Source organism: Capra hircus, chromosome 9, assembly GCF_001704415.2.
Source record: "Capra hircus breed San Clemente chromosome 9, ASM170441v1, whole genome shotgun sequence".
Classification (NCBI taxonomy): domain Eukaryota; kingdom Metazoa; phylum Chordata; class Mammalia; order Artiodactyla; family Bovidae; genus Capra; species Capra hircus.
Window position 1 is genome coordinate 77,448,107 of NC_030816.1, and position 14,380 is coordinate 77,462,486.

The 14,380-nt window shown below is 38.6% G+C and overlaps 1 pseudogene; it reads right to left on the reverse strand.

Moving 5' to 3' along the window:
* Positions 4,970–14,060, reverse strand: LOC106502503 (annotated as a pseudogene).

The window sequence follows — 14,380 nt, forward strand, 5'->3', positions numbered from 1 at the left end:
TCTTTTGGAACTTGTGAGGAGGTTAATAATCATGGAAACTACGGCAATTGGAGGTCAAAGTGTACTGCATATACTATTAGCTTTGAACTGTTTTAAAAGAATATCTTCATAGAAAATTGAAACATGTGGGTTTTATTTGCAACCTTCTCACTATGATTATGCATATCATTTTCATTCCTTTGCTTTCATATTTTCAAATTGTGGATGTGTTACCTCTTTTATGTCTTCCCTGATAGCTCAGATGGTAAAGAATCTACCTGCAGTGCAGGAGATTTGGGTTCAATCCCTGAGTCAGGACGATCCCCTGGAGAAGGGAATGGCAACCCACTCTGGAATTCTTGCCTGGAGAATCCCATGGACAGAGGAGCCTGGCAGGCTACAGTCCATGGGGTCACAAAGAGTCTGATGCAACTGAGCGATTCACACATTTTACCTCCTTTATACCAAGTAGTATTTATAACTGATTTGAGAAATCTTGAATTCTTCTGAAGTTAGGGAATCTTTACATCAATGTTACTTAGGCACATTATTGTGATGACACCATGAATTTGAGGTAATTAAAACATTTTTTTTCAAATATTTCTTTTAGCTTTTTGTTTACAGGTGATTGTTAAAGTAAACAGAGTGAAACTCTGAAGGTGGTCTTTGCTAACTGGTACTGTGTGCTTGGGCTGTGTGCTGGGGCACTTCTAGAGAAGAATTAGATAAGAGTTGCATATTCTAACATTGAATTATTAATGAAAGCAAAATATATTTTTTTCAGAGACTGAAAGAGGGTGAAGAAGAAGATGATAATTGTTGAATGAGAATTGTCAATGAAAAAGTCACTGTTAATAACATTAAATAAAACAAGCAGAAATATTTTTCCCTTCTTTTATTGAAGTATGGTTGTGTTAATTAGTGTTGTTGTTCTGTTGCTCAGTCATGTCCGACTCTTTGCAACCCCATGGACAGCAATACGCTAGGCTTCTCTGTCTATCATTTCCCCAGAGCTTACTAAAACTCATGTCCATTGAGTCAGTGATGCCATCCAACCATCTCATCCTTTGTCATCCCCTTTTCCTCCTGTCTTCGATCTTTCCCAGCATCAGGGTCCTTTCCAATGGATCCTTTCACATCAGGGGTCCAAAGTAGTGGAGCTTCAGCTTCAGCATCAGTCCCTCCAATGAATATTCAGGATTGGTTTCCTTTCGGATTGACTGATTTGGCCTCCTTGAGGTCCAAGGAACTCTCAAGAGTCTTCACCAACACCACAGTTCAAAAGCATCAGTTCTTTGGTGCTCAGCCTTCTTCAGGGTCCAACTCTCACATCCATATGTGACTACTGGTAAAACCATAGCTTTGTTTAAATGGACCTTTGTTGGCAAAGTAATGTCTCTTCTTTTTAATATGCTGTCTAAGTTTGTCATATCTTTTCTTTCAAGGAGCAAGTGTCTTTTAATTTCACGGCTGCAGTCATCTTCTGCAGTGATTTTGGAGCCCAAGAAAATAAAGTCTGTCACTGTTTTCATTGTTACCCCATCTATTTGCCACTAAGTGATAGGACCAGATGCTATGATCTTAGTTTTTATAATGTTGAGTTTTAAGTCAGCTTTTTCACTCTCCTCTTTCACTTTCATTAAAAGGCTCTGCAGTTCCTCTTCCTTTCTGCCATAAGGGTGGTGTCATCTACATATCTAAGGTTATTGATGTTTCTCCCTGCAACTTGATTCCAGGTGGTGCTTCATCCAGTCCAGCATCTCTCATGATATACTCTGCATATAAGTTAAATAAGCAGGGTGACAATATTCAGCCTTGACGAACTCCTTTCCCAATTTTGAACCAGTCAATTGTTGCATTTCTAGTACTAACTGTTGCTTCTTGACCTGCATACTGGTTTCTCAAGAGGCAGGTAGGTGGTCTGGTATTCCCATCTCTTTGAGAATTTTCTACTCTGTTGTGATCCACAGAGTCAAAGGCTTTAGCATAGGCAATAGAGCAGAAGAAGATGTTTTGCTGGAATTCTCTTGCTTTTGCTATGATTCAATGGATGTTGGCAATTTGACCTCTGGTTCCTCTGTCTTTTCTAAATCTATCTTGAACATTTGGAAGTTCTTGGTTCACATACTACTGAAGTCTATCTTGGAGAATTTTGAGCCTTACCTTGCTAGCGTGTGAAATGAGTGCAATTGTGCAGCAGTTTGAACATTCTTTGGCATTGCCTTTCATTGGGATTGGGATGAAAAGTGACTTTTTACAGTCCTGTGGCCACTGCTGAGTTCTCCAAATGTGCTGGCAGCAAAGTGGTTCCATTATACATATACGCACACACACACACACACACACACACACACACACATATTTATATTCTTTTATGGTTTATCGTAGGATGCTGAATACAGTTCTATGTGCTATACAGTAGAACTTTGTTGTTTATCCATTCCATTTATAATGGCTTATATCTGCTAACTCTGACCTCCCATTCCATCCCTCTCCAATTCCCCTCCCCCCACACTGGCAACCACAATTCTGTGATTCTGTTTCTGTTTCATAGATATGTTCATTTCTGTCATATTTTAATTCCAAATGTAAGTGATATTCTACAGTATTTGTCTTTTTCTTTCTGTCTTACTTCACTTAGTATGAAAATCTCTAGGTTCATCCATGTAGCTGCAAAAGGCATTATTTATTTTTAAAGGCTGAGTAACATTCCATATTTACAGTCCGTGGAATTTTCCAGGCCAGAATACTGGAGTGGGTAGCCTTTCCGTTCTCCAGGAGATCTTCCCAACTCAGGGATGGAACCCAAGTCTCCTGCATTGCAGGCGGATTCTTTACCAGCTGAGCCACCAGGGAAGCATAAGAATACTGCAGTGGGTAGCCTATCCCTTCTCCAGCAGATCTTCCCAATCCAAGAATCCAACTGGGGTCTCCAGCATTGCAGGCAGATTCTTTACCAACTGTGCTTTCAGGGAAGCCCTATATATGTACTTTTTCTACAAAGAATTTTCTGCTCTTTTTTGTGATCCACACAGTCAAAGACTTTAGCATAGTCAATGAAGAAGAAGAAGAAGAAGATGTTTTTCTGGAATTCTCTTGCTTTTTCTATGATTCAACACATGTTGGCAATTTGATCTCTGGTATGTATGTGTATGCATATATCACATAAGAAGAGAGTTTTAAAAGAAAGGAAATGGACTTCCCCATCTGTCTGGTGGTTAAGACTCTGTTTCCACTGCAGAGAGTAGGGGTTCACATGTTGCCATGGCACAACCCAAAATAAATAATAAGGAAAAAAAGTAAAAGGCAAAAAGTATTCAGGAAGATCACAGAAGAACTTGCTGAGTCAGATTTGGAGATATTGAAGATGGGCTCACCTCAATTAAAGCTGATAGCCCTAAATGCCCAGGAAAAACATAAAAGGCAAGGTTTTATAGCTTAATTTTTAGATGAAAAGCTTTATTGTTTTCCCATGGCTAGAGACCATACAAATGACATACTAACTTTCATTTGTGGATTTATTTTTTGCCTTATTATTTTCCAAAGGTATGTAAAGATTTTTTTACAGATTTAGAGACATATATTAAAAATTGAGATGTAGAACCACTTGCATGAATAGGAGTAGAGATTTTCTTGAAATTATTACTTGTAATTAAGACTGTTCTAGAAATTTACACTTTTATTTTATCAAACCAAATGAAATATCTTTAATGGCATTATAATGTCTTTTTGATGCCATTTAATCTTCATGTCTCCTATCACAAAATACAGATCTGAGTTGATACTTTTTTAAGGTATTTTTAAGATATGACTTTGTTTTATTGTTTGGAAATCTTTCTTGACAATTTAATGAAAATTGCTTACTATCTTAGGTTCTTTCAATGTTTTTTAGATATTTTTTGTATACAATGTACTGTGTCAAAGTATACTTTCAAATCTACCATTTTTAAAGCGAGAAAATCTCATGGATTGTCATAACTCACATTTAAATAAATCTTTGGCAAAAAGCAGTTTTATTTGGAGACTGTTTCATTTGTCTAAAAGTATCTTCCCACTGTATTTTTTTCAACTGGTAAAAGGAAAAAAAAAAGCAGTGTATTCCTGAGGATTGATTATATTGGTGTCTAAAATCTTGTCAGCATCGAAGCATTAAGATAAATATAATGAAATTCAAAATGACATTTTACATTTGAAGACTCATTTTTCACACTTCAGACATGCATGAGATTCAGCTGGGGTTTTAGGTACAGACATCCTGCAATATCCTTGGAGGACTGGTTCCAGGCCTCTGCAGGTACCAAACTCGATAGGTGCTCAATTCCTATACATAAAATGGCAAAGTAGTATTTAGTTTTGGCTATATATTTCTCTAGAGGAGCTAGGCGCTTCTCTTTGGGTCAACTTAATTGTATGTCCCTTGTAGCTTGTGAAAAATAATTTCACTTTTCATGCACACATGATACTGAACACTACTTGAAATAAATGATTGACTTTAAAATATCAATGCCTTGAGAAGACAGTTGGGGAAAATGGAACCCACACTGTAGAGACTAGAGGAGACAGCCAAGGATGCTTCACTCTTGATACCTGGACATGTTCCAGGTTCATTTCTTACAGAGGAACTGTTTATTAACTGAAATTCTATAACTCTTCTGTATAGAATCTATATTTCTAGAATATAGAATATAACTATAAATTATAGCATATAAATTAAATCTATAGAATAGCAATCTAATATTTCTATTTGAAATCTAATAGATCTATAAAATATAAATTAGATCTATAAATATAGATTCAAAATCTAATAGATTTATGATCTATAAAAATCTTTATAGATCTCTAAATTCTATAAATCATAGATGTTTATATAGAAATATTAACAGGGTACCCTTCCAAGAGTAACTTAGAGTCTATTAGATTAGTACCAAAGTAATTGCAGTTTAGCACCATGAATTTTAAATTATTATAACCAGGCTCAAACATATTTTTATTAATCAAAATAGGAGCCAGTAAAATCAACACATTTTTGCCAATGAGAAATAAGTTTGTTTATTCCTGTAGCATAAAGATCTATGCCTGCAGGATTCCATGGATGCTTGGAAAGCATTTTCTACCTCCTGTTGGTTGTGGAAGTGTTTACCCCACAAAAAGCTGTTGAGATGCTTGAAGTCAGTTTGTTAGCCAGTTTGTGAGAGGTCAAGTGAATATGGCAGATAAGGCAAAACTTCATAGCCCAATTCATTCAATTTTTGAAGCATTGGTTATGTGACTGCAGTTAGGCATTGTCATGGAGAAGAATTGGGCCATTTTTGTTGATCTATGTTGGCTGCAGACACTACAGCTTTTGGTGCATCTCAGTGATCTGCTGAGCATACTTCTCAGCCGTCATGGTTTCACTGGGATTCAGAAAGCTGTAGTGAATTAGATGAGCAGCAGACCACCAAACAGTGACCATAACCCTGTTTTGGTGCAATTTGCCTTTGGGAAAGTACTTTGGAGCTTCTTCTCGGTCCAACCACTGAGCTGGTTGTCGCCGGTTATTGTATAAAATTCACTTTTCATCATATGTCACAATCTGATTCAGAAATGATTCATTGTTGTTGATGACATTTCAAAAGGAGAAATTTTCTGATTTTCAATCAGCTCATGGAACACCCACTTATTGAGTTTCTTCACCTTTCCAATTTGCTTCAAATGCCGAATGAACATAGAATGGCCTGTGTTGAGTTCTTCCACAACTTCTTGTGTAGTTGTACTAGGATTAGCTTCAATAGTGGCTCTCGGAGGTGGTCCTAAGATGATGAAGGAATAGGACGGGGAGACCACTTTCTCCCCCACAAATTCATCAAAAGAACATTTGAACGCTGAGTAAATTCCACAAAACAACTTCTGAATGCTGGCAGAGGACATCAGGCACCCAGAAAAGCAGCCCATTGTCTTTGAAAGGAGGTAGGGAAAGATACAAAAGACAAAAAGAGAGACAAAAGAGGGAGGGACAGAGCTCCATCCCTGGAAGGGAGTCTTAAAAAAGAGAGAAGTTTCCAAACACCAGGAAACATTCTCACTGCTGAGTCTGTGGTGAGCCTTGGAACCACAGAGGGCAACATAATCAGGAGGAAAAATAAATAAATAATTAAAACTCACAGATTATGTGCCCAACGGTAACTCCCCCAGCAGAGAAGCAGCGCAGATGCCTGCATCCACCACTAGCAAGCAGGGGCTGGGCAGGGAGGCGCGGGCTGCACTGCTTAGAGTAAGGACCAGGCCTGAATGCCCCGAGGGCAATCGGAGGGAACTCACTTGGGCTAGCAAACCAGACTGTGGGATAGCTACTACGCGAAAAGCCCTAAGACACCACCAGGCCCACGCACAGAACAAAGGCCTGACTAGAGCTATGTGACAAGCCCCAGCCTAAGACACCGACAGGCCCGCTCACAGAACAAAGGACTGAGCAGAGCTAGCCAGCTGCAGACTGACCTATCCCCCTCCGGTGACAGGCAGGCAAGGGCAGCCAGAGCAGGAAGGGGGCAATCGCGGCCCCAGAGAGACATTATCTACTAAACTGCAAGCAGGGTTCGTTGCTAACCAAGATTTCTTGGGATTTTGGACGGTCAACATCCGCCTGAGAAGGTGCGCCGGTTGTACACCCAGAAAACCAAGTGGCAGGGACGGGGGAGGCGATAAGTCACAGCAACCGTGCTCACCAAATACCTGGTCACTGAGCTGCTCGGATCTGGGAAGGGCACAAAACGCAGGCCCAACTGAGTCTGCGCCTCTGAGGACTACCCAAGTGCCTGAACCTGAGTGGCTTAGACCTGGGAAGTGCATACAACCCAGCGCCGACCTCAGACAGTTCCCAGCACAGCAACCTGGAGCCTAAGCAGTGTAGACAGGGAAAGCACACACGCCATGAGTGGGGGCAAACCCAGTGTGGCCGAGACACTGTGAACACACGCCAGTGGTATTTGTTTGCAGCATCCCTCCCTCCCCACAGCACGACTGAACAAGTGAGCCTAACAAAGTGTCCACCACCGCCCCCTTGTGTCAGAGCAGAATTTAGGCACTGAAGGGACCAGCAAACAGAAGAAGCTAAACCAGAGGGAACCTCCTTGGAAGTGACAGGTGCAATAGATTAAAACCCTGTAGTTAGTACTGACTACATTGGGAGGGGCCTATAGATCTTGAGAAATATAAGCCGGATCATGGAGCTATCCAAAAATGAACTGACCCCACACTGCTCACAACACCATCAGAGAAAGTCCTAGATATATTTTTACTATCATTCTTTAATTAAAAAAAAAGTTTTTTAAAAAATTTGTAAGTCCTCTATTACTCCTTTAATTTTCATTTTTATAACCTACTATTACTTTGCAAAAAAAAGAGAAACCCTATTTTTTAAAGCAAACTTCATATATATATATTTTCTAATTTTAGTGGCCTTTTTTTTCATTAATAATGTATTTTTGAAAATCTAACTTCTACTCTAGACTTTTAATCTTTGCTTTTAGGTATTTGTTATCAATTTTGTGCCTTTAAGAACCCAATATTCAGTACCCATTTTTACTTGGGAGTGAGATTACTGGCTTGACTGCTCTCTCCCCCTTTGGACTCTCCTTTTTCTCCACCAGGTCGCCTCTATCTCCTCCCTCCTCCTTCTCTTCTCTACCCAACTCTGTGAATCTCTTTGTGTGTTCCGGACTGTGGAAAAACTTAGGAAACTGATTACTGGCTGGATCTGGCCACCTCTGTCTCCTTCCTCCCTCTTCTCTTCTCTGTATAACTCCATGAATATCTCTGAGCGGTCCAGACCGTGGAGTGCACATAAGGAAGTGATTACTGGCTAGCTTGCTCTCTCCTCTTTTGATCCCACCTCATCTCATTCCAGTCACCTCTATCTCCCTCCTGCCTCTTCTCTTCTCCATGTAACTCTGTGAACCTCTCTGGGTATCTCTCACTGTGGAGAAGCTTTTCATCTTTAACCTAGATGTTTTATCAATGGTGCTGTATAGATGGAGAAGTCTTGAGGTTACTGTAAAAATAAGACTGAAAACCAGAGGCAGGAGGCTTAAGTCCACACCCTGAGAATACCAGAGAAATCCTGACTCCAGGGAACATTAATCAACAGGAGCTCATCAAACGCCTCCATACCTACACTGAAACCAAGCACCACCCAAGGGGCAACAAGTTCCAGGGCAATACATACCACGCAAATTCTCCAGCAACACAGGAACACAGCCCTGAACTTCAATATACAGGCTGCCCAAAGTCACTCCCAACCCACTGACATCTCATAACTCATTACTGCACACTTCATTGCACTCCAGAGAGAAGAAATCCAGATCCACCCACCAGAACACCGACACAAACTTCCCTAACAAGGAAACCTTGACAAGCCACCCATAAACCCCACCCACAGAGAGGAAACTCCACAATAAAGAGAATTCCACAAATTGCCAGAATACAGAAGGGCCACCCCAAACACAGCAATATAAACAAGATGAAGAGACAGAGGAATACCCAGCAGGTAAAGGAACAGGATAAATGCCCACCAAACCAAACCAAACAAAAGAGGAAGAGATAGGGAATCTACCTGAGAAAGAATTGCAAATAATGATAGTGAAAATGATCTAAAATCTTGAAATCAAAATGGAATCACAGATAAATAGCCTGGAGAGAAGGATTGAGAAGATGCAAGAAAGGTTTAACAAGGACCTAGAAGAAATAAAAAAGAGTCAATATATAATGAATAATGCAATAAATGAGATCAAAAACATTCTGGAGGGAACAAATAGAAGAATAATGGAGGCAGAAGATAGGATTAGTGAGGTAGAAGATAGAACGGTAGAAATAAATGAAACAGAGAGGAAGAAAGAAAAACGAATTAAAAGAAATGAAGACAATTTCAGAGACCTCTGGGACAATGTTAAACGCCCCAATATTCGAATCTTAGGAGTCCCAGAAGAAGAAGACAAAAAGAAAGACCACAAGAAAATACTTGAGGAGATAATAGTTGAAAACTTCCCTAAAATGGGGAAGGAAATAATCACCCGAGTCCAAGAAACCCAGAGAGTCCCAAATAAGATAAACCCAAGGCAAAACACCCCAAGACACATATTAATCAAATTAACAAAGATCAAACACAAAGAACAAATATTAAAAGCAGCAAGGGAAAAACAACAAATAACACACAAGGGGATTCCCATAAGGATAACAGCTGATCTTTCAATAGAAACTCTTCAGGCCAGGAGGAAATGGCAGGACATACTTAAAGTGATGAGAAAATAACCTACAGCCCAGATTATTCTACCCAGCAAGGACCTCATTCAAATATGAAGGAGAAATCAAAAGCTTTACAGACAAGCAAAAGCTGAGATAATTCAGAACCACCAAACCAGCACTCCAACAAATGCTAAAAGATCTTTTCTAGACAGGAAACACAAAAAGGGCGTATAATCTTGAACCCAAAACAATAAAGTAAATGGCAATGGGATCATATTTATCAATAATTACCTTAAACATAAATGGGTTGAATGCCCCAACCAAAAAAAAAGACTGGCTGAATGGATATGAAAACAAGACCCCTATATATGTTGTCTACAAGAGACCCACCTCAAAACAAGGGACACATACAGACTGAAAGTGAAGGGCTGGAAAAAGATATTCCACAGAAATAGAGACCAAAAGAAAGCAGGAGTAGCAATACTCATATCGGATAAAATAGGCTTTAAAACAAAGGCTGTGAAAAGAGACAAAGAAGGACACTACATAATGATCAAAGGATCAATCCAAGAAGAAGATATAACAATTATAAAGATATATGCCCCCAACATAGGAGCACCACAATATGTAAGACAAATGCTAATAAGTATGAAAGGGGAAATTAACAATAACACAATAATAGTAGGGGACTTTAATACCCCACTCACACCTATGGATAGATCAACTAAACAGAAAATTAACAAAGAAACACAAACTTTAAATGATACAATGGACCAGATAGACCTAATTGATATCGATAGGATATTTCACTCCAAAACAATGAATTTCACCTTTTTCTCAAGTGCACACGGAACCTTCTCCAGAATAGATCACATCCTGGGCCATAAATCTAGCCTTGGTCAATTCAAATAAATTGAAATCATTCCAAGCATCTTTTCTGACCACAATGCCTTAAGATTAGATCTCAATTGCAGGAGAAAAACTATTAAAAATTCCAACTTATGGAGGCAGAACAACACTCTGCTGAATAACGAACAAATCACAGAAGAAATCTAAAAAAAAATCAAAATATGCATAGAAATGAACGAAAATGAAAACACAACAACCCCAAACCTGTGGGACACTGTAAAAGCAGTGCTAAGGGAGAAAGTTCATAGCAATACAGGCATACGTCAAGAAACAAGAAAAAAGTCAAATAAATAACCTAACTCTACAAGTAAAGCAACTAGGAAAGGAAGAAAGGAAGAACCCCAGGGTTAGCAGTAGGAAAGAAATCTTAAAAATTGGGGCAGAAATAAATGCAAAAGAAACAAAAGAGATCATAGCAAAAATCAACAAAGCCAAAAGCTGGTTCTTTGAGAGGATAAATAAAATTGACAAATCATTAGCCAGACTCATCAAGAAACAAAGGGAGAAAAATCAAATCAATAAAATTAGAAATGAAAATGGAGAGATCACAACAGACAACACAGAAATACAAAGGATCATAAGAGACTACTATCAGCAATTATATGCCAATAAGATGGACAACTTGGAAGAAATGGACAAATTCTTAGAAAAGCACAACTTTCCAAAACTGAACCAGGAAGAAATAGAAAATCTTAACAGACCCATCACAAGCATGGAAATTGAAACTGTAATCAGAAATCTTCCAGCAAACAAAAGCCCAGGTCCAGACGGCTTCACAGCTGAATTCTACAAAAAATTTAAAGAAAAGCTAACACCTATCCTACTCAAACTCTTACAGAAAATTACAAAGGTAAACTTCCAAACTCATTCTATGAGACCACCATCACCCTAATACCAAAACCTGACAAAGATGCCACAAAAAAAGAAAACTGCAGGCCAATATCACTGATGAACATAGATACAAAAATCCTTAACAAAATTCTAGCCAATCAGAATCCAGCAACACATTAAAAAGATCATACATCATGACCAAGTGGGCTTTATCCCAGGGATGCAAGGATTCTTCAATATCCACAAATCAATCAATGTAATACACCACATTAACAAATTGAAAAATTAAATCCATATGATTATCTCAATAGATGCAGAGAAAGCCTTTGACAAAATTCAGCATGCATTTATGATAAAAACTCTCCAGAAAGCAGGAATAGAAGGAACATACCTCAACATAGTAAAAGCTTTATATGATAAACCCACAGCAAACATTATCCTCAATGGTGAAAAATTGAAAGCATTTCCCCTAAAGTTAGGAACAGGACAAGGGTGCCCACTTTCACCACTACTATTCAACATAGTTTTGGGAGTTTTGGCCACAGCGATCAGAGCAGAAAAAGAAATAGAAGGAATCCAAATCAGAAAAGAAGTAAAACTCTCACTGTTTTCAGATGACATGATCCTCTACATAGAAAACCTTAAAGACTCCACCAGAAAATTACTAGAGCTAATCAATGAATATAGTCAAGTTGCAGGATATAAAATCAACACACAGAAATCCCTCGCATTCCTTTACACTAATAATGACAAAATAGAGAAATTAAGGAAACAATTCCATTCACCATTGCAACGGAAAGAATAAAATACTTAGGAATATATCTACCTAAAGAAACTAAAGACCTATATGTAGGAAACCATAAAACACTGATGAAAGAAGTCAAAGAGGACACTTATAGATGGAGAAATATACCATGTTCATGGATTGGAAGAATCAATATAGTGAAAATGAGTATACTACCCAAAGCAATCTATAGATTCAATGCAATCCCTATCAAGCTACCAGCGATATTTTTCACAGAACTAGGACAAATAATTTCACAATTTGTATGGAAATACAAAAAACCTCGACTAGCCAAAGCAATCTTGAGAAAGAAGAATGGAACTGGAGGAATCAACCTGCCTGACTTCAGGCTCTACTACAAAGCCACAGTCATCAAGACAGTATGGTACTGGCACAAAGACAGAAATATAGATCAATGGAACAAAACAGAAAGCCCAGAGATAAATCCATGCACCTATGGACACCTTATCGTTGACAAAGGAGGCAAGAATATACAATGGAGAAAAGACAATCTCTTTAACAAGTGGTGCTGGGAAAACTGGTCAACCACTTGTAAAAGAATGAAGCTAGAACACTTTCTAACACCATACACAAAAATAAACTCAAAATGGATTAAAGATCTAAATGTAAGACCAGAAACTATAAAACTCCTAGAGGAGAACATAGGCAAAACACTCTCTGACATAAATCACAGCAGCATCCTCTATGACCCATCTCCCAGAATATTGGAAATAAAAGCAAAAATAAACAAATGGGATCTAATTAAAATTAAAAGCTTCTGCACAACAAAGGAAAATATAAGCAAGGTGAAAAGACAGCCTTCTGAATGGGAGAAAATAATAGCAAATGAAGCAACTGACAAAGAATTAATCTCAAAAATATACAAGCAACTCCTGCAGCTCAATTCCAGAAAAATAAACAACCCAATCAAAAAATGGGCCAAAGACCTAAACAGACATTTCTCCAAAGAAGGCATACAGATGGCTAACAAACACATGGAAAGATGCTCAACATCACTCATTATCAGAGAAATGCAAATCAAAACCACAATGAGGTACCATTTCACAACAGTCAGGATGGCTGCTATCCAAAAGTCTACAAGCAATAAATGCTGGAGAGGGTGTGGAGAAAAGGGAACCCTCTTACACTGTTGGTAAGAATGCAAACTAGTACAGCCACTATGGAGAACAGTGCGGAGATTCCTTAAAAAATTGCAAATAGAACTGCCATATGACCCAGCAATCCCACTTCTGGGCATACACACCAAGGAAACAAGAACTGAAAGAGACACGGGTACCCCAATGTTTATCGCAGCACTGTTTATAATAGCCAGGACATGGAAGCAATCTAGATGTCCATTAGCAGATGAATGGATAAGAAAGCTGTGGTACATATACACAATGGAGTATTACTCAGCCATTAAATAGAATACATTTGAATCAGTTCTAATGAGGTGGATGAAACTGGAGCCGATTATACAGAGTGAAGTAAGCCAGAAAGAAAAACACCAATAGAGTATACTAGCGCATATATATGGAATTTAGAAAGATGGTAATGATAACTCTGTATGAGAGACAGCAAAAGAGACACAGATGTATAGAACAGTCTTTTGGACTCTGTGGGAGAGGGCAAGGGTGGGATGATTTGGGAGAATGGCATTGAAACATGTATAATATCATATGTGAAATGAATCACCAGTCCAGGTTTGATCATGATACAGGATGTTTGGGGCTGGTGCACTGGGATGACCCAGAAGGATGGTATGGGGAGGGAAGTAGGAAGGGGGTTCAGAATGGGGAACATGTGTACACCCGTGTGGATTCATGTTGATGTATGGCAAAACCAATACAATATTGTAAAGTAGTTAGCCTCTAATTAAAATAAATACATTTATATTAGGACTTCCCTGATGGCTCAGATGGTAAAGCGTCTGTCTACAATGCGGGAGACCTGGGTTTGATCCCTGGGTCGGGAAAATCCCCTGGAGAAGGAAATGGCAATCCACTCCAGTACTATTGCCTGGAAAATCCCACGGACAGAGGAGCGTGGTAGGCTACAGTCCATGGGGTCGCAAAGAGTAGGTTATATTAAAAAAATAAATAATGGTTCTCAATTTGTAATTGTCAATTTTTGTTGGCTAGCTACTACACTCCTCATCTTCAAGGCTCTCATCTCCTTTGCTAAACTTCTTGAACCAGCACTCCATGGTACATTCATAAGCTGTTCCTGGACCTAATGTATTGCTGATGTTGTGAGTTGTCTCTGCTGTTTTAGGATCCATTTTGAAGGTAAATTAGAAAATTGCTCGAATTTGCTTTTTGTCTAACATCATTTCCATAGTCTAAAATAAATGCAAAGTAAACAGCAAGTAATGTCATTAGTAAAAAAAAAAAAATAAAGAGAGAAGTACACATTAAAATAATGTATAACTTAACCTCATTTATTTAGAATGCATTCCAAAATAAAATGGCAAATTTCAACAACACAAAAACCACAATTAGTTTTGCACCAACCTAATAGAAGTTTTAAAAACAAGATTGCAAGGAGACATTACAGTATTCTGTTTAAACTGTAGAAGTAGCATTTACTGAACCCCCAACCAGGGCATGCATATCTAAGGAGGTCATCTACATACTGGGAGATATAAAGAACTAGTAA